The 24,310-nt window shown below is 44.6% G+C and overlaps 1 long non-coding RNA gene across 1 annotated transcript in view; it reads right to left on the reverse strand.

Annotated features, from left to right (window-relative positions):
- LOC132417127 (uncharacterized) overlaps positions 1-24,310 on the reverse strand; it is a 365,235-nt gene that overhangs the window by 248,604 nt on the left and 92,321 nt on the right. Inside the window, exon 3 of the long non-coding RNA XR_009517761.1 lies at positions 598-671. This is a non-coding gene — a long non-coding RNA (uncharacterized lncRNA). The remainder of the gene's footprint in view (positions 1-597; positions 672-24,310) is intronic.

Here is a 24,310-nt window from a genome sequence, read left to right on the forward strand (position 1 = left end):
GGAGCACAGTTATATCTTTGAGACCCTGATTTCCATTCTTCGGGACAAATAGCCAGGAGTGGACTTGCTGGATCATATGTAGTTCTATTTTTAATTTTTTGAAGAACCTCCATACTATTTTTCATAGCAGTTGCACCATGTTACATTCCCAACCACAAGGGTTCCAATTTCTAAATGCATACAAAGGAATATTATTCGGCCTTGAAAAATAAGGAAATCCTGCCATGTGAGACAAAATGAACACAACTGAGGTTGTGCTAATAAGCGAGCCACAGAAAGACAAATACTGTATAATTCCACTTATATGAGGCATCTAAAATAGCCAAACTCAGAGAAGCGGAGAGCAGAAGGGTGGTTTCCAGAGGCTGGGGGAGAGGGAAATGGGGAGTTGCCATTCAACAGGTATAAGGCTTCAGCTAAGCAAGACAAATAACTTCTAGAGCTCTGCCATATGACATCGTGCCCATAGTCAACAATAACATATTATACACTTCAAACTTCAAGAGAGTAGATCTCATGTTGTGTTCTTATCATACACACATAAAAACCAGAGTACATACATCTGAGTTAGGTAGACATCTAGACACCTGAGCTTACCTCTGTTTTCCCCTTCACTTGCTGTGGTGACCTTGGGCAAGTCCATCAATCGCTCTGTGTCTCTGTCTCCTCATCTGTAAAATAAGGAGAATAATAGTCCTTACCTCATAGAATTATCATGAAGTTCAATGTTTTTCTGATATTAATAAGCTTAGAACAGTTCCTAGAATATACTAGGACAGACATCATCTTAAGTGCTGGCTATCCACTTCTCAACTTATCCTCCAGACTCCCTGTAAGGAAGAAACTGGGATTTCCATCTTACAGGTGAGGAGACTGAGGCTGTGGGAGCTTAAGGTTATATGCAGCAGCACATGCATGAGGGACCAGCGAATGGCATCAACGGTAGGCCCTGCCAAAGTATGGAGAAGGAAGAGATTCCGCTGGTTATGTAAACCTGGAAGGCTTCCTGAAGGAGATGGCATGGCATCTGAGCTTTAAAGAACATGGAAGATGCGAACCAATGTTTTGAGTTGCTGATGGTGGGGACAAAGCACAGTGTTGAGAGGACAGATGGAAGTTCAAGAATAAAGAGATCGGTAGAATAGGCCTATTCTGTCCTGGGCCTCGAATGCCTGGCCAAGGTGTCTGAAGATGCTTCCTTGGCAGTGGTGAGTCAGAAAGGCTGTGGGGCAGGAGTGGGAACAGTGTGTAAGGACGATCATCCGTTCACCTGGTCACCATGGGCCCATCAGGAACCCACTTCAAGTGCCAGTTTGTACCCCTGGCCTCTCTCTCCACCATTCCCTCCTCTGAACAGGCTCTGAGTGAGGCTGAAGGCAGAAACCAATGAGACACAGTCCCAGGAGTCAAGGCTGTCCTGCTCTAGCCCAGCACTTCTTAGACTTTTAATGTGCATCTGAATCCCCCCCTCCACCGAGTTGATTACAAACAGATTCTGATTCATTAAGTCCGGGGCGGGGCCTGAGAATCTGAATTTCTAACAAGCTCCCAGGTGATGCTGATCACTGGACCATGCTTGGAGTAATAAGAGTCTAACGTGTTTGCTCCCTTTCTAGTTTCACAGTTGTAATCCCAACAAGTAGCACAATGCCTGGTCCAAAGCGGGTGCTTCATAAAACGTGTTAAACTGAAAAATCTTAATCACTTTTACTACTGTTACCACTGAGTTTGATTAAGGAGACCACTCCCTCCACACACACACACACACACACACACACACACACACACACACACATCAGTGGCCATTTCTTCTTCTTTGGCACATCATCCCACAACCTAACTAGTAGAATTCAACATCCCTTTTCCAATCTATCACACTGTTTTTTTTTTTTTTTTTTTTTTGCGGTACGCGGGCCTCTCACTGTTGTGGCCTCTCCCGTTGTGGAGCACAGGCTCGGGACGCGCAGGCTCAGCGGCCATGGCTCATGGGCCCAGCTGCTCCACGGCACGTGGGATCCTCCCGGACGGGGGCACGAACCCGTGTCCCCTGCACCAGCAGGCGGACTCTCAACCACTGCACCACCAGGGAAGCCCCTATCACACTGTCTTTATGAATGACTTTAAACCCTTGGGCTCTTTTCTTTCTGTTACAAAAATGATGCATGTTTATTGAAAAAAGCAGAGGAAAAATGAGCAAAAAGAAGAAGAAACTGCGACCTGATACACACCCTTTCTGACTCTGTGTGTGTTACAGAATGGAACATTCATTCCATTGGGATTTTAATTATCTTAAACTATGAAGGATAACTTCCCATGTCAAAAATATCATTTTAATGGTTACATAACATTTCATTATTTTAAATTTTCATAAAGCACACGTTTCACTGATGTAAAATATAGTGACGTTAAAAAATAGGACACAAGCTCCATACTGAACGACCAAATGAAGACGGTACAGACGAAATGTTACAATGCCTAAGGTTTGCTCTAAAATCATCCAGTGAGTGGGAAAGCGGGAGACGACGGAGCCAGATCAGAATGAGCCATATGTAGGCCATCGTTAAACTGGCCTGCATTATACAGCCCTCTCACTTTTGCATGTGTTGGTAACTTTCCATAATAAAAGTTTTAAAATAAAAGCAAGGTCCAAATGAGGTCTAGGAACATGTACACGCTGTTATATTTTAAAAGGATAATCAACAAGGACCTACTGTATAGCACAGGGAACTCTCCTCAATGCTATGTGGCAGCCTGGATGGGAGGGGAGTCTGGGGGAGAATGGATACATGCATACGTATGGCCGAGTCACTGTGCTGTGCACGTGAAACTATCACAACATTGTTAATTGGCTATACTCCAATAAAAAAGGTTTTTAAAAAAGTATATAACTTCCATGATATTTTTTAGTCACTAAGATTTAAAACTCAAATTTATCTAGATTATTTGTATTAATTTTTTTAATACATCTTTATTGGAGTATAATTGCTTCACGATACCGTGTTAGTTTCTGTTGCACAACAAAGCGAATCAGCCACATGCATACACATGTCCCCATGTCCCCTCCCTCTTGAGCCTCCCTCCCACCCTCCCTATCCCACCACTCTAGGTCATCGCAAAGCACCGAGCCAATCTCCCTGTGCTATGCCACTGCTTCCCACCAGCCAACTATTTTACGTTCGGTAGTGTATATACGTCAATGCTACTCTCACTTCGCCCCAGCTTCACCCTCCCACCCCATGTAATCAAGTCCTTTCTCTATATCTACCTCTTTATTCCTGCCCTGCAACTAGGTTCATCAGTACCATTTTGGTTTGTTTTTTTTTAGATTCCATATATATGTGTTAGCATACGGTATTTGTTTTTCTCTTTCTGACTTACTTCACTCGGTATGACAGACTCTAGGTCCAGCCACCTCACTACAAATAACTCAATTTCATTTCTTTTTATGGCTGAGTAATATTCCATTGTATATACGTGCCACATCTTCTTTATCCATTCATCTGTTGATGGACACTTAGGTTGCTTCCATATCCTGGCTATTGTAAATACTGCTGCAATGAACATTGTGGTGCATGTCTCTTTTTGAATTATGGTTTTTTCGGGCTATATGCCCAGTAGTGGGATTGCAGGGTCATATGGTAGTTCTATTTTTAGTTTTTTAAGGAAACTCCATACTGTTTTCTATAGTGGTTATATCAATTTACATTCCCACCAACAGTGTAGGAGGGTTCCCTTTTTTCCACACCCTTTCCAGCATTTATTGTTTCTAGCTCTTTTGATAATGGTCATTCTGACCAGCATGAGGTGATACCTCTTTGTAGTTTTCATTTGCATTTGTCTAATAATTAGTGACGGTGGAGCATCTTTTCATGTGCCTCTTGGCCATCTGTTTGTCTTCCTTGGTAGGCTAACTCACTGTTTGTTTTTTTGATATTGAGCTCCATGAGCTGTTTGTATATTTTGGAGATTAATCCTTTGTCTGCTGTTTCATTTGCAAATATTTTCTCCCATTCTGAGGGTTGTCTTTTTGTCTTATTTATGGTTTCTTTTGCTGTGCAAAAGCTTTTAAGTCCCATTTGTTTATTTTAGTTTTTATTTCTATTACTCTAGGAGGTGGGTCAAAAAAGATCTTGCTGTGGTTTATGTCAAAGAGTGTTTTTCCTATGTTTTCCTCTAAAAGTTTTATAGTGTCTGGTCTTACAGTTAAGTCTTTAATCCATTTGGAGTTTATTTTTGTGTATGGTGTTAGGTAGTGTTCTAATTTCAGTCTTTTACATGTAGCTATCCAGTTTCCAAAGCACCACTCATTGAAGAGGCTGTCTTTTCTCCATTGTATGTTCTTGCCTCCTTTGTCATAAATTAGGTGCCCATATGTGTGTAGGTTTATCTCTGGTCATTCTATACTGTACCATTGATCTATATATCTGTTTTTGTGCCAGTACCATACTGTCTTGATTACTGTAGCTTTGTGGTATAGTTTGAAGTCAGGGACCCTGATTCCTCCAACTCCATTTCTCTTTCTCAAGATCACGTTGGCTATTCAGGGTCTTTTGTGTTTTCATACGAATTGTAAGATTTTTTGTTCTAATTCTGTGAAGAATTCCATTGGTAGTTTGATAGGGATTGCACTGAATCTGTAGATTGCCTTGGGTAATATAGTCATTTTCACAATATTGATTCTTCCAATCCAAGAACATGGTATATTTCTCCATCTGTTTATGTCATCTTTGATTTCTTTCATCAGTGTTTTATAGTTTTCTGAGTACAAGTCTTTTGCCTCCTTAGGGAGGTTTATTCTGAAGTATTTTCTTCTTTTTGTTGCAATGGTAAATGGGAGTGTTTCCTTAATTTCTCTTTCTGATTTTTCGTTGTTGGTGTATAGGAATGTCAGAGATTTCTGTGCATTAATTTTGTATCCTGCAACCTTACCAAATTCATTGATTAGTTCAAGTAGTCTTCTGGTGGCATCTTTAGGATTTTCTATGTATAGTATCATGTCATTGGCAAATAGTAACAGTTTTACTTCTTCTTTTCCAATTTGTATTCCTTTTATTTCTTTTTCTTCTCTGATTGCCATGGCTAGGACTTCCAAAACTATGTTGAATAAGAGTGGCAAGAGTGGAGATCCTTGTCTTGTTCCTGATCCTAGTGGAAATGCTTTCAGTTTTTCACCATTGAATATGATGCTTGCTGTGAGTTTGTCATATATGGTCTTTATTATGTTGAGGGAGGTTCCCTCTCTGCCAATTTTCTGGTGAGTTTTTATCATAAATAAGTGTTGAATTTTGTCAAAAGCTTTTTCTGCCTCTATTGCGGTGACCATATGGTTTTTATTCCTTAGTTAATGTGGTGTATCACATTGATTGATTTGTGTATACTGAAGAATCCTTGGGATTCTGGGATATCCCTGGGATAAACCCCACTTGATCATGGTGTATGATCCTTTTAATGTGCTGTTGGATTCTGTTTGCTAGTATTTTGTTCAGGATTTTTGCATGTAAGTTCATCAGTGATATTGGTCTATAATTTTCTTTTTTTGTGATATCTTTTTCTGGTTTCAGTATCAGGGTGATGGTGGCTTCGTAGAATAAGTTTGGGAGTGTTTCTCCCTCTGCAATTTTTTGGAAGAGTTTGAGAAGGATCGGTGTTAGCTCTTCTCTAAATATTTAAGAAAATTCACCTGTGAAGCCATCTGGTCCTGGACTTTTGTTTGTTGGAAGATTTTTAATTATGGTTTCAATTTCATTACTTGTGATAGGTCTGTTTATATTTTCTAATTCTTCCTGGTTCAGTCTTGGAAAATTGTACCTTTCCAAGAATTTGTTCATTTCTTCGTGGTTGTCCATTTTATTGGCATAGAGCTGGTTTTAGTAGTCTCTTATAATCCTTTGTATTTCTGCAGTGTCAGTTGTGATTTCTCCTTTTTTATTTCCAATTTTATTGATTTGCGTCCTCTCCCTTTTTTTCTTGATGAGTCTTGTTAAGGGTTTATCAATTTTGTTTATCTTCCCAAAGAACCAGCTTTTAGTTTTATTGATCTTTGCTACTGTTTTCTTCGTTCCTATTTCATTTATTTCTGCTCTGATCTTTATGATTTCTTTCCTTCTGCTGACTTTGGGTTTTCTTTGTTCTTCTTTCTCTAGTTGTTTTAAGTGTATGGTTAGACTGTTTATTTGAGATTTTTCTTGTTTCTTGAGGTGAGATTGAATTGCTATGAACTTCCCTCTTAGAATTGCTTTTGCTACGTCCCATAGGTTTGAGGTCATCATGTTTTCATTGTCATTTGTTTCTATGTATTTTTTTATTTCTTCTTTGATTTCTTCAGTGAGCTCTTGGTTATTTAGTAGCACACTGTTTAGCCTCCATGTATTTGTGTTTTTTACAGTTTTTTTCCTGTAATTGATTTCCAATCTCATAGCGTTGTGGTTAGAAAAGATGTTTGATATGATTTCAATTTTATTAAATTTTCCACGGCTTGATTTGTGACCCAAGATGTGATCTATCCTGGAGAATGTTCCATGTGCACTTGAGAAGAAAGTGTATTCTGCCACTTTTGGGTGGAATGTTCTATAAATATCAATTAGATCTATCTAGTCTATTGTGTCATTTAAAGCTTGTGTTTCCTTACTTATTTTCTCTTTGGATGATCTGTCCATTGTTGTGAGTGGGGTGTTAAAGTTCCCTAGTATTATTGTGTTACTGTCGATTTCTCCTTTCATGTTTGTTAGCATGTGCCTTATATATTGAGGTGCTCCTATGTTGGGTGCATAAACATTTATAATTGTTATATATTCTTCTTGATTTGATCATTATGTAGTGTCTCTCCTTATCTCTTGTAACAGTCTTTATTTTAAACTCTATTTTAGCTGATACGAGTATTGCTACTCCAGCTTTCTTTTGATTTCCATTTGCATGGAATATCTTTTCCCATCCCTTCACTTTCAGTCTGTATGTGTCCCTAGGTCTGAAGTGGGTCTCTTGTAGACAGCATATATATGGGTCTTGTATTTGTACCCATTCAGCCAGTCTGTGTCTTTTGGTTGGGGCATTTAATCCCTTTACATTCAACGTTATTATCAATATGTATGTTCCTATTACCATTTTCTTAACTGTTCTGGGTTTGTTTTTATGGGTCTTTTTCTTCTCCTGTGTTTCCTGCTCAGAGAAGTTTCTTTACCATTTGTTGTAAAGCTGGTTTGGTGGTGTTGAATTCTCTTAGCTTTTGCTTGTCTCAAAAGCTTTTGACTTCTCTATTGAATCTGAATGAGATCCTTGCTGGGTAGAGTAATCTTGCTTGTAGGTTTTTCTCTTTCATCACTTTAAGTATATCCTGCCACTCCCTTCTGGCCTGCAGAGTTTCCACTGAAAAATCAGCTGATAACCTTACGAGGATTCCTTTGTATGTTATTTTTTGTTTTCCCCTTGCTGCTTTTAATGTTTTTTCTTTGAATTTAATTTTTGTTAGTTTGATTAATATGTGTCTCGGTGTGTATTTCCTAGGGTTTATCCTGTATGGGACTCTCTGTGCTTCCTGGTGATTATTTCCTTTCCCATGTTAGGGAAGTTTTCCCCTATAATATCTTCAAATATTCTCTCAGACTCTTTCTTTTTCTCTTCCTCTTCTGGGACCCCTATAATTCGAATGTTGGTGCATATAATGTTGTCCCAGAGGTCTCTGAGATTGTCTTCAATTCTTTTCATTCTTTTTTCTTTATTCTGCTCTTCAGCAGTTATTTCCACCATTTTGTCTTCCAGCTCACTTATTCGTTCTTCTGCCTCAGTTATTCTGTTATTGATTCCTTCCAGTATATTTTTCATTTCAGTTATTGTGTTGTTCATCTCTGTTTGTTCTTTAGTTCTTCTAGATCTTTGTTAAAGATTTTTTGTATTTTCTCAATCCGTGCTTCCATTCTATTTCCAAGATTCTGGATCATCTTTAGTATCATTACTCTGAATTCTTTTTCAGGTAAATTGCCTTTTTCCTCTTCATTTATTTGATCTTGTAGGCTTTTTACCTTGCTCCTTCATCTGTGACATCTTTTTTTGCCTTTTTTTTTTTTTTTTTTTTAATGAGTGGGATTGTGTTCCTGTTTTACTGGTTGTTTGGCCTGAGGCTTCCAACACTGGAGTTTGTAGGCTATTGGGTAGACCTGGGTCTTAGTGCTGAGATGAGGAACTCTGTGAGACCTCACTCCGATGAATAGTCCCTGGGGTCTAAGGTTCTCTGTTAGTCCAGTGGTTTGGACTTGGAGCTCCCACTGCAGGAGCTTCCACCTGACCCTGGGCTTGTGAATGAAGATCCTACAAGCTGCATGGGGCAACAGAAAAAAAAAGAGAGAGAGAACAATAACAAAGTAAAAAGTAAAATTAGACTAGGAAACTAACAGATATGTTAGAAAGAAGGTAAAAATAAAAATACAGATGAATCAACAACTGGAAGATACATCAGTACCACAATATTAAAAAAGTGGAGGAGGAAAGAAGGGTGGGGCGGGGGGGGGGGGCCTTGGCTGTGGAGGGCGGGGCCAATGCTCAGGACCCACAGGGCTGGAAAAGGCCCTGGGGGCTGTGAGGGGTGGTGCTTAGGCTCAAGGAACAGAAGGGGCCCAGGCCTGCCCACCACCCCTGGTCTCAGAGGGCAGGGGACCTCACCTGGGAGCCCAGTAGGCTTCCTGGGCTCCAGTTGGTGGGGTAAATGCCCTCCTCTCCTCTCCTGCTCTTCCGGTCTGGGGTCTGGGAGGGCCCCTCTCACCTGCCTCTCCTGATCTCCTGGGTCTCCCTCCTATGTCCCCAGGACCAATGTGCATGGGGGTTGGGGGGGGAAGGGGGGCCCTTGGAGGGCAGGGGAATGGCCTGGGAGCTCAGCAGACTCCTCGTGTCCGCGTGGTAGGGGCAATCGCCCTCCGCTCCTCTCCCGGTCTTCCCAGAGGCCCCCTCTCGCCTGCTTCTCCTGATCTCCCCAGCCTCCCTCCTATGCGTCCAGCACCCACGTGACCCGGATGGGGCTTTGGAGCAGGGGAACCGGAGGGAGCTCAGCAGGCTCCCCGGCCCCAGTGAGCCAGGCAATCGCCCTCCGCTCCTCTCCCGCTCTTCCCGGAGAGCCCCTCCCACCTGCCTCTCCTGATCTCCCCGGCCTCAGGGGCACCGGTCTTGTCTGGCCTCCACTTCTCCTCCCCCCTCCATCCCCCTACGTCCTACCGGTTCACTCTGGGGTTCCTCCCCTCTCCTTGGGGATTAGAGTTCCCCAGCAGCAGCTGGCAGGCACCCTAGTTGTGAGGAGACGCTAACTCCACGTCTTCCCACACCGCCATCTTGACTCCTTCCCTTTTTTCCATCTTCTGTATTAATTTTAAATTATTTTCTCTTCAAAATTTCTTAGGAGCTAATTACTGTCTTTGTTACAAAACAAAAAAAGAAGAGGTCTAGGAAGAGGATTCTGAGACAGGGATAGAGATGCAAAGTGTTAGAAGTTAGTTTTTCACCCTCCAAGAAGGAACAATGTTTCATTAAGGACCATTTAGCCTGTGGCTTCAAAATTCCAAGATCCTAGAGCTATTGAATTGCACTAGAATAATCCGCCTTTCTTATTTCTGGTCCTGTCAGGATGGATTTGCATTTTAAGTGCATGCTTGATGTCATGTCTAAATTGGAACTAATTGAGACGTGCAGGAATGTGGACACGTGCAGGAATGTGGACGCGTGCTCCAGCCTCGATGGGGACCACAGGGGGTTTGCCCATTTAGAGCCCTGCAGACAGATGGGGGTTCTGGGAAGCAGGGGGCACAGCCTGCCCTATCTCTAGCTTGTATGAATCTTAGTCAGATCAGTTCACCTCTCCGAGCCTCAGTTTCCTAATCTGTAAGAGGAAAGGATTCGAACCACCTTTAATTTACAACCTCTCTCTGCTCAAAAGTAATGAGGTTCCACTATGGGAACACCTTCACCACTCTGCTATGCAATATGCAAATCAGCTAAACGTGGTAACTGGACAAAGCTGATGAGAACAATTGAATAAACTTTGATAACATTGCACAAAGTAATTGTTCAATTTTCTCAAAGGGAAACTCCGGGGGGTGGGGAGCAGGGGAGCCTTAGCAATTACCTGTTTGTTCATCACCTCATCCAGTAGAAGCCAAATAAGAATGAAGACTGTGTATGTGGGGGGAGGGGGGTGTTTGTTTTCATTCTGCTTAACTGTACTTTCATCTGAACACTTTTAAGCGTTGCTTTTGTCTTCCTCATCTGGATGTTGACTGAGTCCTGTTATCAGGATTTTAATTAGCACCAGGTAGAGAAGGGGAAGCAGGATGATACACTATTACTTCTGTGTGATTTAACGTCAATGCTGGAGACTCTTCTTCGAGGAGCTGTTGAAAGTGTCTTATCTCATGCATTCCAAGGATGGCTGTTTCACGTAAATGTCATTTCTGCTGTCCAAAATGTTACAACACACGCAAGCACAACAGAACTACTGTCTTGTTCTAAGAGACACTCGGGAGCTAGCAAGCTTTTGATCAAAGGCACGATTCGAACATCAAAGTAACACCTCTTCTGTTAAATTCAGGAATCAAGACTCAGAATAAAGGGATGGAGCCTCTGGCTTTAGTGATAGCCTAGCCTCCTATGCTGGAAAATGCTTATATTTCCAAGGTTTAATCCATTTGCAGACAACTGGCCGGGAAGGGGCACTTGGAGGTACGAGCACATTTACTGCATCCTGTAGTCTACGTGCTTGTATTCAGTCTGTACATGTTCACCTGCTCCTGTGTAGGCTTCTCTCCTGGGACTAGAAAACTGGAGCTGCCATGACCCTCCCCACACAGAGGCAGTGGCTAAAAGCCCTTGGAGCAGGATGGAGCTCGGCTCAAAACCACGCTGTACCACTGGCCAGCTGTGTGACCTTATGTAACTTACCTTGACTTCCAGACCACCATGTCTATATACAGATGGTCCCCAACTTAGATGGTTCCACTTAAGGTTCTTCAACTTTACAATGATGCAAAAGCAACATGCAATCAGTGGAAACCGGACTTGGAGTTTGGAATTTTGCTCTTTTCTCGGGCTAGATATATGTGGTACGATACTCTCTCAAGATGCTGGGCAGCGGCAGAGAGCTCACAGCCCCCCCCCACCTCAGCCACGCAATCACAAGGGTAAATAACCCATCCACGTATAACCATTCTGTACCCAGGCAGCCATTCTGTTTTTCACTTTAAGTACCACATTCAATAAATTACATGAGATATTCAAAACTTTATTAGAAAATAGGCTTTGTGTTAGATGATTTTGCCCAACCGTAGGCTTATATAAGTGTTCTGAGTACATTTAAGGTAGGCTAGGCTAGGCTAGGCTATGATGTTTGTAGGTTAGGTGTATTCAATGTCTTTTCAACTTACAATATTTTCAACTTATGATGGGTTTGTCACGATGTAACTCCATATATGTATATATAAACACACACACATATATATATAAATAATATGAATGTCAAAAACGTTATGTTGCAAGAAAGAAGCTATAGTCTTAGAACAATGATCATTTCAACGGGGGACATGGGGCATGGGAGAACTTGCTGTGGGATGGGAATGCTCTATCTTAATCAGGGTGGTGGTAACATGGGTGTACACATGTGAAAAAGTCACCAAAACATACTCTGTGAAATGTATACCTCAATTAAAAAGGTTACATCAAAATACCATCATATCTGATGCACAGAATTGTTGTGAAGATAAAATGAAGATAGTCCATGGAAAGTACCTCTCCTGTTGGCCGGACTGAGTAAGTACAGTGAAGAATGGTTATGACGACTGTTTATGTTGTACTCATCATTAGTTATCCTTTTAGTGGAGTCACATCTGACACAGAAATTGGCGTCTACAGTTCGGCACATAAGTCTTTTCTGTTAAAATCGTCCCCTGAGAAACCCTTAAATTGTCCCTAAACTACAGTTTGCCTCATTTGGTACATACAGCCCTGCCCAGTAAAAGATGCTTCTCTGTATAATGGATTCAGTAATGGGCAGCAGGTAATAAAGACGGCCGGATGTAAGAAGCACACCTCTGTAGACAGTGAGACCACAACCAGGGGCTCAACCTGGAAGAGGCTCACGGGTACCGAGAGCAAGGGCAGACTAGCCTCATGGTCACGTCCAACTCCTGCCTGGAAATGGGCTCATTGAGAATGGCAGGTATAACCACCAGACCGGGCAAATTGCTAACTGCTCGCTCGCTCTCTCCCTCTCTCTGTCTCTCTCCCTTCCCCTCTCTGTCTCTCTCCCTCTCCCTCCCCCTCCCTCTCTCTGTCTCTATCTCTATCTGGATCTTTCTATTTTCCTTTCTCTCTCTCATTGAATTTGCATTAGTTAACGAAGCATAAGATAACTTCACTGTACCATATTTCCAGGCCTCCATCCCCACTGCTGAAACACTGAAAGCTTTGTCTGGTCTGACTCAGGGGATTCTTCCCAGTTCCCAGAAGGAAAGAGATAAGAGGTTAACATTACACCAAACTGCATATTACTTTGCTTGGAAATAGAACAGCCGTCGCAGTACTGCTGGGTAAATCCACCATACTTCATATTTTGGGCTGTCTTTCTCAGTGAATCATTTTGCAAGCTTTACACAATCTCGGGTACCCTTGCACAACAGATGCCTAGACCTGGGAGACCATGTAGACAATTGCATCTCGGATCCAGTGCTCGCTGTGGACAGACCCAGGAAGCAGCCGCCCACTGCCATGCCCTCGAGCACTGCCCTACACCGTGGAGCCCACAGGGAACCACAGAGAAGGTGTGTTATTACCAGAGGAATCTGGCTTCTGAGTGCAGACCAGCCAGGGCTGCCCTGTGAATAGAAACCAAGGAGGGGGCAGGGCCCGTGGCTGGAGGGGCTTGGACTCTAATACTGTGGGCTCCAGCCCCTCTCTTAGCACGGTGCCTGACATCCCATCAGCCCACTTGGAGAGCCTCTATGGAGGCCTGGACAGGTGTTAAATTACCTTTCGTCACCCCACGGTGTGTGAGATATGCTGCAGAAGCAAATGTCACATCTCCTGAAGCAGGAGCCCCTGCCGGGGATTTTCTCTGAGCACAGGGATCCGGAGACGCTTTCACTTTTGACTTAGAAATGACCTGGATCAAGCACCCGGCTTTCTAAACATGACAGGATGATAAAAATATTCTCTGACAGCGTCTCCGTGTGAGACAGAAGACTCCGAGCTGAGCTCCAAAGCTAGAAGAGTGAATGTCATCCCTTCTCTTATCCAATGGCCACTTATCATGCACAAGGACCTGCCCAGGCTGGCAAAGGGGCCATGGGAGATCAGTAATGATTAGAAAAAGAATCTAATGTCTGTCTATAGAGTATTAGCCTTATTTTTATTATTTATTCATGTATTTACCTCCCCTCACCCCACCCCTATCAAGCACAGTCTGAGCAACTTGAGGGCAGGAGACCATGTCTTTTTATCCTTGTAACTCTACAGCCAGCAAAGCATCTTTAATAAAACAGTTTCTTGCTTAAAAAAAAAAAAAAGAATCTGAAATAAATCACACCTACTCTCGAGGTGTTTAAGGCTTATGTGAAAAGATGGAACATGTGAACATGAAAAAGTAAAGTTCAAGGACATCCAATTATTTTTCACAAACCTACACGAGGTGCCCGTCATGGGCCAGGCACTGCGCCCCCTTTGGAAAATCAGAATGAGTCTGACATGGTGACCCCTGCAGCGAGTCACATCCCAACAGTGGAGCTGGGCAATTAAACACACCATTATGCAGAGTGACAGGGAGTAAGAGAGGTGTATCAACAGCCTGTCCAAGCAAAAAGAAGTGAGTTAATCATTTACACCTGGGTGTGTCCGAAAAACATTTGAATTTTGGCGTGCTGAGTAAGTACGACTTAGCCGAGGAGGCAACGTGAGGAAGGGCATTCCAGGCACAGAGAATAGCATGAACAGTGGCAGGGCGGCTGGACAGACACAAAGTGCCATGACGGGAAGGCAGGAAAAGGTCATGAAGGGCCTTGCGCCCAGGTTTAGAGCTTGAACTTGGCCCAGGCGGGAGGAGGAATGGGGAGATGAGAGGGCAGCCCAGCATCAGTGTCAGGTGTGGCTGGGAGGGTAGGAGGCAGGAGGTGCGGAAGCCCGCGTGAGCGCAGTGCGGCTGAAGGGGATGAACAGGGCTCACGGGCAGCTTCCCGGTGGCATTTGGAGCAGAAGAATTCTCAGTCCGATTCCATGATGGAATCAGCACCGATTCCCTACAGAAGCTCCCTCAGCACTCACTCCCCCGGAACCTCAAGAAAAGTGTTAAACCCTTTCCCTGCGTCACGGAAGCTTTCTGCTTCCCTTCCTCCCAAAGCCACAAACTGAAGACAAGAGATTCTTAATCACACACCTTCTGATTTCCCAGTGTACTTTTCCAACCAGTGAGAAAATGTTCCTCACTGAGGGTTTGCTTTGTTCTTAAAAGAATCAGGCCATTTTTCTCTCCAGAATCTTAAGAACAATTACAAACATGAAAAGACGTGGTTTTCCAATAAGGGGATAAAAAAGAAGCGGAAGATACAGTTCTTGCCCTTGAAAGATGAACAAGGCAGGTTCTCTTTACCCCACTGAGGAGCAGCAAAATCTCTGGATTGCACCAAACAAGGGACGGAGCAAATCCAGAGGCTGCCCCGTCTTCCTCAGGCCCCTCGGGCTTAGGACTCCTATTCAAAGTCACCCATCTTTAAGCCAACAGCAAGGGAAGTAGTTTCCCTTTCTTACTACCTCATCTGATCATGTTTGTCACTCATCACGGAAAATGAAAAGTCATTCACATGGCTCCCCAGTGCCTCCCTCCATTCATCAGAGGAGGCCAAGTTGGCCAGAAGGTGTCTTGTCCTCTTCCCAAAGGACCTTAGTTTGAGTCCAAGTGAAGCAGAAGCAGACCCTGAGGCAAAGAATCAGGCTCAAGAGCGTCATCGGTATCATACAATAAACACAGAAATGGAAACAGAGCAGGTGACTCCACCAAGGTCTCACCCAACATGATGGTTAATGTGCATGTTTTTAACTAGGAAACTTCAATGGAATGGGATACTATCAAATATATGTTTTTCTGAGTTGGTTGCAACCACAGGAGGATTCTTTCCATTTCACACACACACGCACACACACACACACACACACACACTGAATTGCAGGTGGAAAAGAAAGAAACTCTGTTACAAGTTCCACAACCTGAAGTAATGACAAACGTCACAATATCAAGCTTTTCGATGTCCAGGGGCTTGGAGCAGAGTCTAGTCTTCCCGGGTGGCTCACGATCCATCTGATATCAAGCCCATGACTCGCCTGGCCCCTCCCAACCTCTTCCTCCAATCACTACACACCCTTCATGTGCCGGATGCTTCAAGCATTGTCACAAACCCTCACGGTAGCCCTGGAAAGAAGAAAATGCCGTCTGCGTTTTACAAACTGTGACTCATCGGCTACTGGTGGAGCCATGATCCAAACCCAGACCTGTGAGTCAAAGCCACCCTCTTGACAACACAACACATTCCTCATGAAGAAGGAATTGCTCTAACGTTAGCGCTGCCTGCCTTCTTCATTCATTCATTCAGGAATCTCTACGGAGCATCTCTTTTGGGCAGGTCCCCCCTTGGAGGAGGTCAGCAGTGGGGAAATCATAAAGAAATTATAAAACTCCCAGCGTTCCTATGGGACAGGAATTGAACTTAGCTCCAGACGGGCATCGGGCATTAGAGCAGAAATCACGCAGGGCTGCCGTGACTGTGCATGTGTCTGCCTTTGCATTTTGGATGATGGCCACAGTACTGATCAATGTTGATCAATCCTCATATCTGACAGATGAGGAAACTGCAAGTCACTGAGTGGATGTGACTTGCCTGTGCTTCACACTGAGTCAATGACAGAAAGTCAAAAAGGAAACTCAGGCCTGCTGACTCCCAGTCCAGTGCTCTTTCTGGGACCAGGGGATGAGCCACCTTGGGGAGATCTTGCCAGCTGCCTCGTCATGTCTACTTCCAGCTGTGCCACTCTGACTCATCCCTCAGACTCACCTCCCCTCTCTCCGTCTGACCCACAGACGCCCTCCCCTCTCCAGGCCTCCCAGGCAGCCCCACTCCCCTCCACAGCCTGTCCCTTGATTCGGCTCAGGGGTGGGTCTCATCCTGTTCAGTGATGACCAGGATAACTAATGCCCATCAAGCACATACAGACCCTCTGAGCAGCCTGGCCAACAGTCTCACTTTAGGGAGCAAATAAATCCCACACCTGTGAGAGACTGATGGAGGGTAACGCATCCCCAAGAAGCCAGTCGGGAGACATGCCGTGTTCTAGGACTTTGCTGTGACAACTTTGCAATGTACTTGGGCCATGTGAACAAAGGCAGGTCCATAATAGGCAGGCTGCCCTGCCCTCTGGAATGAGAAACCACCCAAGCTCAATAGAGGTTCTCTTTTTTTTTTTTTTTACATCTTTATTGGAGTATAATTGCTTTACAATGGTGTGCTAGTTTTTGCTTTATATCAAAGTGAATCAGTTATACACATACATATGTCCCCATATCGCCTCCCTCTTGCGTCTCCCTCCCACCCTCCCTATCCCACCCCTCTAGGTGGTCACAAAGCACCGAGCTGACCTCCCTGTGCTATGCGGCTGCTTCCCACTAGCTATCTATTTTACGTTTGGTAGTGTACATATGTCCATGCCACTCTCTCGCTTTCTTAAAATAAGAACAAACTTGAACACCCGGTTGATGGGGGCGGGTTAATGGGAAAGGAAGGGCATGGCGAGGCAGGGAGGGAAAGGAAGAGAAAGGAAGGGAGTTTTGCTCAAGATCTATTGATTTTTTTTTAACTCATAATGATAAAAAGATTTTTAAGGATATTTTTGGAATTTAAATGCTATGCACCAATTATAGCTTTCTCCCTTTGATGCTACCCAGGGGATTGGAAACTTTGAACACTTCGGGGGTTATTTTGCCCCAGACTTGATGCCTTGTGGTGTGTACGAGGTAGAAGACAGTGGGCTTCAACGACTCTCTGCAGTGGGTGGTGTGGGATGGTGAGCCGTACATCCTATAGAGGAGAGGTGGGACCCAGCCTCAAGGATTCAATTACTGTTGGTTAATTCGATGTCGGTTTTCTCAGGGAAAAGGACCGGGAGAGAGGGTGGAAGGGCTCTGCCAGCCAGGACTAAGAGTTTGAACTTCACCCTGTAAGTAAAGGTGGTACATGACCATTTAACCAAGGGAATACCATGAACAAACCTGTGTTTTGGAAAGCTTGCAACGTGGAGCCTGATAGGGGGGCAACATACCCTAATGGTTACCTAGCCTCAGAGAACACTGGCTCTGAGGCCACACCCAGTGTGCATCCGACTCTAGCTCTTCCTCCTATCAGTGGCGTCACTCTGGGCAACTTATTTAACCTCTCCGGACCTTTGCTTCTCGTAAGTAAAATGAGCATATCAACTATACCTATCTCAGTGGCTTGACCTAGTGGGATAATCTATCTAAAGACCTGTCACATATATACATCTCCATAAATGGTCCCTAGAGTTTTCTGTATTCTCTTCCTAAGTCATAAATGTACAGAGAGAAATTAGAGCGGCTGCTTCTCAGTGACTGCCCCCAAGGCCAAGCCTGTGTCATCCACACTTCTAGGAGCCACTCTCCTCCCTACAGCCCTGTCTTCTGTTCTGAGTAGGAGCTGTTACTTTCCCAGCCCTACCTCTCAGCCACAGTGATTGGCCCAGGGCTTGGACATGGGACCCCTAGTCTGACCAAGCAGACTCTTTTCCTCAAAGAGCATTAACTGAGACTGGAGAGAAGATCCCTTTTCCTCTCACTGGCGAACTTTTGAGATGTGAGTCTGGAAGCTGCAGGTGACCCTGCAGGTATGGAGGGAATTTACAAGGAGAGAGTAAAGCTGGGGACAGATGAGACACAGAGGGACAGTCTTTGTGGCATCTGAAGACCTATTTCTCTGCATGGACTTGCCCTGGTTTTCCATGGCCTGATTTCTCATTTTGTCCTTTGATTCTATGAGCTGTTCTAAAAGCCTTCTAATAAATACTATTCTTTGCTTAAACTAGTTCAAGTTTAGTGTCCACGATTTGTTACCAAACCCTCTGATTTAATGTGACCATTGACTGATCTTAGCTTCAGCACATCCCATTAGACCTCTGTAATTACCCATATTTCCCCAAACCACCTCTAACAAATATTTTGTTTCCTTACGATTTGAAGTACATTAATCTCTAAAGACAAAACATATCAAAATGAAATCAAATTTCATTGTAGTACACTTAATGAACCAACTCTATTAAAGACTAAAGCGACAAAAGTAGTTCTGTCCCAGGATATCCGGGTTATTTATCAGAACCTCCATCATCCCGGTTGACCAGCCCACTTGAGTGCAGTTAATCTCCAAAGGTTGATAATCATCGAATATTCTTCACTTATATTTATTGTCCATTCCCAAACTGACATTCCCCATTGAACATTTAATCATGGATTGCTTAGTTAAGCATTTTCTCTGTTCAGAGGAGCACATCAGAAATTGATTCCCTGATAGAATGAAGCAGGAGACGAAGCACACATTCAACAACAAGTACTTAGACTTCTCCTCTCCTTTCACCTTTGTGGTTTGGACACTTCATTCACCAAAGTAACAGGTAAGGACTTTCAGACAGAAAACTAATTTGGAGGCTGGAATCCAACCAACAACCGTGTCCCAGGGCAAAAGGCCAGTCCAAAGGGGCCCAAAATCCATCTCTCAGCACCTTCCAAACACTACAGCCGACCCAGGTCAGAGTCAAAGAAGCTGGTTCTTTGTTCTCAAGGACCATGAGGCTGACAGGTGAAAAAGTTTCACTGGGGCAGAGGAAATGAAATTGAATTCAGGTTGGAGGTTATTTGTCTTCCCCATGACCTACGGTGGTCTCAAGTGTCAGCACAAGAGCCAGTGGTCAAACTCACATCTGTGAGTCAATTACCGGGTACCTGAGTTCAAAAACAGTTCTGATGCATTAGATTTAAAATGGTTTAAACGTATTGAACAGAAAGGAGAAAGAAGAGGGAACCAAACCCCTTCAGGGATTTTGTTTGAATCTACAAAAAGGCTGGATTGAAACCTGCAGAGTATTTATAAAGAAGCTGTAAAATCTTTTATTCGTTTGAAAGGAGTTGGAAGAGAGACACAGGAAGTGAGGCAGGAGAGACACTGCTGCAGCAGCGGGGGGAGGGGGAAACAACATTGTAACGTTGGCCAAAATGATCATTTTCTCCAGTTGGGAGGGCGTTCACCCTTGCCATCACTGGTTCGTGGACGGATCTGAGTAAGAGTCCCACCTCCACCACTCACTAGTTCTATAAAATGTCACTTCCATTCTAGGAACCTCAGTGTCCTTACCTGTAAATTGGAAATAAACTCCACACACAGGGTTTTGTGAAGATCCAAATGAAATAATAAATGTGAAAGTCCTTTAGAAGCTATTGAGAGCCACGCAGATTCTAGTTATACTTATGATTGGTTTAATTTAAGTCACAGGATATACCACCCATGGAGTGGAAATCCTGACAAAGAGCCCAGGGCAAAATTCGGATGAGAACAGCCAAGACTGGAAAAGATAAGGTCCAGGCAAAAAGCAATTTCCATTAGAGTCATTTGTTAAAGTCTCAAGCCGTTAATCTTGTGCCAAGTTCTGAGGCCCACAGATCCGCAGGCTTGCCTTAGCTGAGTAAGACAGGTGGCTGATATTAGATGATCACCTATGAGTGATTTCTCAGTTTTACTGCAAGTTCTAATTATACTAGATCTTAGTGGCCAGAGCCAGTTGGAGTTATCCAGATAGCTGTTCCTAATAGTTCTGCCTCTTGTGCATACCCTAACTAGTGCCACTGCCTCCTAGTGGTGTGTTTTTAAATTGCAGGCATAATATGAATCAGAACCATGGCAGCCTCTCTAGCACTGCTTCTTAATCTTGGTTGCATGTCAGAATCACCTGAGGATTTAAAAAATACTGATGACTGAAGCCAACCTCCAGAGATTATGATTTAATTGGTTTTGGTGCATCCTGGGCATTGAGATGTTTAAAGCTTCCCCAGGTATTTCTACTGTATGGCCAAGTTCAAGAACCATTACTCTAGAGCAGAGGTAAGCAAACTTTTCTGTAAAGGGCCAGATAGTGATTTTTTCAGGCTGTTCAGGTCATATGGTCTCTGTCACAACTACACAACTCTGCCCTCATAGTGTAAATGTGCCATAGACAATATATAAACAGATGGGCATGGCTGTGCTCCAACAAAATTTTACTCACAAAAGTAAGTAGCAGGCCACAGTTTGCCAACACCTTCTCTAGAGATTCGTTAAAGTGAGGTCTGAGGACACGCACCATGGACAGTACCTGCGAGCTTGTTAGAAATGCAGAACCTCAGGCCTCAGCAAGATCCCCAGATGATACGTATGCACAGCCAAGCTTGCGAGGCACTGCTGCAGAGGGTACACTCTGTGAATCCAGCCCTGCCAGCATCACAGCACTGAAGTGCAGAGTTCCCATCTCTGTCAGCATCTCCCGTGCCTGTCACCTCTATCAGCCTGGCTGTCTCCTAGCTGCCACATTTCTGCAGCATCCTTTCCTTGGTGACTCAGACAATCTGAGTAGCTGTCTATATTTGATTATGGTGTTTCCAAAGGGTCAACACAGCCACACATTCAATTTCTATTTTTCATAATAATACATGGAGAGGACGTGGCTGTGGAGCCATGCCAGGTGATATGCCCCTTCTCTCAGGAACTATCCATTTAAACTTGTCAAATGTCATACAGCTCCCCAAACACTCCCTGCTGCTTCAAGCCTCTGTGCCTTATATATGGTATTGTGCTTTTGGGGAAAGTCGTGTGAGTCATCTTGCCACCACGCAAATTTACCCAACCTTAAAACAAACAGACACGGGTGAGACCTTCTGACCACTCCCATCCAGACTGAATCACCTCTTCCCCGTGCTAGCCCCATGCCCTGTATACACCTTTGCTCTAACCCTTAGCACATCTATGGTATAATGAGCTCACCAGTCTGTCTCTCCAGATGACGCTGAGCCCCTTCTGGTCAGGCTCGTGTATCATTCCCTTCTGCATCCATGTGCCTCAAGCTGGGCTTTGATATGATAAATGCTTAATAAATTGATGCTGGTTTTAATTCAACTGACCTAAAGTGAGTTAACATTTCTTTTGTAACTGGCATGCTAACCTAATCACCACAGAAGCCTTTTAGTGAGGAATACGGTTCACAAAAATGTTGCTCTCTAGCACAAACTTTGGGAAATGTTGCCTCTTAGACAATAGCCCTGGTGCAGATCACACACTCGATAGCTTGTTATATCCCCTAGAACTTGAATTATGGCTCCAGCTCTTGCCCAGCAATAAGGAAGACGTGGGAGAGGGGCTGACAGGATGAATTTGGTTCCTACCAGCCTGAGCCATCTTTCCTGAAAGATAGTTGCAGGATTGTCTCAGGGACACATTAGAATTCCCACCTGACAGAGGAGGAAACTGGCTTAACATGTTAGGGCTTTGCCACTGAGTTAGTGACACAGCCAGGGCCAAATTCCAAATCCAGAATCGTGTCCAGCACAGCAAGGCAGCCTCCTTTACAAGGAGTTTCTCAGGAGGTCACCATCTGTCATCGTGTCAGATTATTTTCCCACCTGGCCCACCTAAACCAGACCTGGATAGGAGGGCACAGAGAGAAGTCTGTATCTTCAGGAGAACTTCACATCTACATCAGAGCCACAGAGTGGTCAGCAATGAGATGTTTTTCCATTATAGGCGCCAGTCCAACTTTTGGCTGAATGAGAAGTCGCTCCAAAATGCTCACCTGTCTTATCCCTCAGTCTGTTTGGAGCTGACATTTTGGCAAGCCTTCCGCCCAAGAATCCTGCCGTTTGCACAAAGCAGCACAGCCAGGGTAGAGTCTTGGCAGCAAATACGACATTGGGGACCTTACTCCTGACTCCCTGCCCTGTCCTCTCTCTGGTCTACTCGGGGAAGCCCCACCCTCCCATGTGCCAACGCCCCCGTCGGACAGTCAAGATTTGTGCACAAGCACACGCGCACCTGGATGAATCCCTGCACGTGTGAACAAAGGGGAGGTCTGACTAGTGACCCCATCACACTTATCGTGCAACAGCTTGAGGAAAGCGAGGAGGGAGCGAGCCGGTGGTCTGTCTGCCTTTGGCATCGCCTACCCTGGGCTCAGCCAAAAGTGAGGAACCCGTGCTAAGCCATGAAGTGGTGCTGAAAAGCTGCCTCTCCTTGCCGGGCTTCAGTGAGGAACCCATGCTAAGCCATGAAGTGGTGCTGAAAAGCTGCCTCTCCTTGCCGGGCTTCAGCTACCACGCCTCTCAGAGGAACACGTTAGACGCGGAAGGGGTAACAGCTGCTACTGCTTCACACTTGCTGTGCGCTCTGTGCTTCACGTGCATTATCTCATTTGATCTCAACAACGAAGCCATCCTCCAAAAGGGAAGCCCTGAGTCGGTTGGGTTGGTGTTGCCCAGAAGCAGACCCTGAGACAAAACTGAAAAGCACATAGCTGATTTGAGAGGTGATCAGTAGGGAAGTGGGGAAGTAACACAAGAAAGGTACCCAGGCAATCAACAGTGCGCTGTTAAGCCAGCTACACGGTGATGACTGGATCAGTCCGATGGGGAAGCTCTGTGGAGTAACAAGCCTGCTGCTTCTACCAACAATCCCACCCAAGGGACAAGGGAGCCGCAGTACTTATACTAGACTGAACCGACAAAATTGCCATTATCCGATCATGTCTGACCTACAGGAATGGCAATTTCATGTGGTTCAACATAATGTTAATTCCAAGTGTTGCTGGTTGAGAACTGCTGGGCAGGGGAAGGGAAGTGTTGATTACATGGCACTCCCCCCCACCCTCCACCACAGAGGAGCTTTTGGAGTTCTAGGGGAAATCCCTCAGGCGTGGAGATGCAGATACTGCCGGTGGGATGGGAACGCACTGAACAGTCTTGGTGGGCCATGACGGGGGCCCTGACAGCGCATGCTGCCCTGACCTGGAGAACTGGGATCCAGTTGGGATTCAAACCCAGGGTGTCTGTCTCTGTAGCTCATGTATGTAGCCCACATGCTGCCTCCACTCAATTTCTAAGACTCTGTCATTTCCCTGAATCACAGAGTCCTATGCTAAGATTCTAGAAGTCTTCAACTACAAAGTCTTCAACTCAAAGACACAAAGTCTTAAACAGCAGGAGAAGCCAAGCCTATTAGCCACGGTTGGGTATTCACTGATCTGTTACACAGGCACTCCGCAAGTGCACACGACGTTCCAGCTTCTGCGCTGGGCTCAAAGGCTACATGGCAAGGAATACTGCCCTGAGAAGACGGATTAACACCGACATATATAAAGAGATGGAGTCAGAGCAGTGCTAGAGCTGGTGCTGGAGGCCAGAGGAGGGCGTGGCTTTTGGAGGGAAAGAAGTGGCCTCCTGCCTGAAAGTACACGGTCTGAGCTGGAAAGAGAGCAAGCCAGGCCAGTGTATGCACATCTCCCCCGAACAGTCATTCCAAGGGGATGACAAATGCGCTTTGTAGAATCGGATTTACAGAGTTGCTCAGGACCCCAGTTCTTTCAGTGTTGCCTATTAACTTGTGTTTCAAACTTTTAGGAATGAGTTATGACACACCACCTTGAAAATTCAATTACCTCAGCAAGACATTCAGCATAAATCAAAGGTATCTACAGCGTGGAGATGCAGTAGAACTCGTGCACAGAGGGGAAGCGACTCGCCCAAGGTCGCAATGCAAACTGTAGGACCGGCTGAGATAGATTCCTAACCCGTAACGTTGCCCAAATTGGCATGTGTTGGGAAACGGAGCACTTGCCTTTTCAACAGATGCTCTCCGTCACTATCATCAGAGTACGAGAGAGAAAAGCCCTGCGCAGGGAATCAGAGACCCTGACGTGGACTCGGAGCTCCCCAACAGCCTCAATGTCTGATCAGTAACATGGGAATCACTGTGACTGTCCTGGAGAACTAAATGAGGTCATGTCAGAAGACATTAGATTAAATGGTACATAGTCCTGCAAATGCAAGGGGTTGGTCATAATCTTTACTATTCCTGATTAGGGGTTATTATTGTTTGTTGTACCCGGAATGATGACAGCTAACTTGATTCCTGTTTTTATGTATGGGGATGGGGGAGAGGGTGGTCCCTTCTGTTCATTTGTTTCCTGAAACCAAACATATTGATTATTGTACAACAGCTTCAGG

Source organism: Delphinus delphis, chromosome 20, assembly GCF_949987515.2.
Source record: "Delphinus delphis chromosome 20, mDelDel1.2, whole genome shotgun sequence".
Classification (NCBI taxonomy): Eukaryota; Metazoa; Chordata; class Mammalia; order Artiodactyla; family Delphinidae; genus Delphinus; species Delphinus delphis.